At 41.4% G+C, this 1,207-nt stretch overlaps 1 non-coding gene across 1 annotated transcript; it reads right to left on the reverse strand.

Moving 5' to 3' along the window:
- Positions 1 to 294: 294 nt before the first annotated feature.
- On the reverse strand, positions 295 to 432 carry LOC119948626. Its single transcript, XR_005457010.1, has one exon. It is a non-coding gene; the product is annotated as a small nucleolar RNA SNORA7 (small nucleolar RNA).
- Between the last annotated feature and the right edge of the window lie 775 nt (positions 433 to 1,207).

Raw genomic sequence — 1,207 nt, forward strand, 5'->3', positions numbered from 1 at the left:
GTCAGGAGGTCATGGTTCTGCCCCTTGTCGGCTGTGTGACCTTCACTTTTCTGGGCCTCAGTTCTTGTCTTGTCTTATGCTGTTGAGTCATTTCCGACCCCATAGCAACACCACGGACACATGTCTCCCAGAACGCCCCGTTCTCCATCTACAATCGTTCTGGTAGTGTATGCATAGAGATATTTTGGTAAAAATATGGAAGTGGTTTACGATTGCTGCCTTCCGCGCAGTAAACTCAAGTCTCTGCCCTTGACTCTCTCGCATGCCGCTGCTGCCCAGCATCGGTGAGTTTTGACTTGTAGCAGATTGCCTTCCACTCTCTAGCTATTGCCCAAGCTAGGAATGGAATGGGTAGGCCTCTGCTTGACACTCCCTCCCATAGCTGAGACTGGTAGAGTACTGGAAACTCTCCAGGTGCGACCCTGAGAGGGGAGGGCCTCAGTTACCTCATCTGTAAAATGGGGATTGAGACTGTGAGCCCCATGTGGGACAGGAACTGTGTCAAACTTGATTTGCTTGTCTGGAACATAGTAAGCACTTAACAAATACTATCATTATTATTATTATTACTATCATGCCAACTAAGGCCTGGCCACTGGGCTGGACCATACATATGTATCTCTATCTATATATATAGCTATATATCTATATGGAAATATAGATAAATATATATATATATATATATATATACATATTTTAATGGTGCTTGTTAAGTGCTTACTATGTGCCAGGCACTGTATTATGAATCAATCAGTTGTATTTATTGAGCACTTACTATGTGCAGAACACCACACTAAGTATTTGGGAGAGCACAATAATAACGGAGTTGGTAAACATATTCCCTGCCCACATTTACAGTCCAGAGGGGGAGACAGCCATTAATATAAATAAATAATTTATAATATATAATTTCTATACATAGTTCTCTTATAGAAGAAAGATTTTCTGTGCATTAGGGCTCTTCAGTGAATTAAGTTCCTGGGGTAGTTTGTGGTTTCCTCTGGAGGTCAATCGTTAAAACAGGAGAGAGTCTCATCTGGCTTCCGTAGTTTAGGAAGCTGGAATTAGAAGTCTTCTCTGAGCCTTTGATTTTGCCTTATAAATCTCTTTGCAGTCATGCGTTTCCTGAATCAGACAATTGTTTTTCTCTGGTTTAAGTTTTTCTTTGGTGGTCAAGGGTGAAATGATTAATCATGCCTCCATGAAA

This window comes from Tachyglossus aculeatus, chromosome X4, assembly GCF_015852505.1.
Source record: "Tachyglossus aculeatus isolate mTacAcu1 chromosome X4, mTacAcu1.pri, whole genome shotgun sequence".
Lineage (NCBI taxonomy): Eukaryota > Metazoa > Chordata > Mammalia > Monotremata > Tachyglossidae > Tachyglossus > Tachyglossus aculeatus.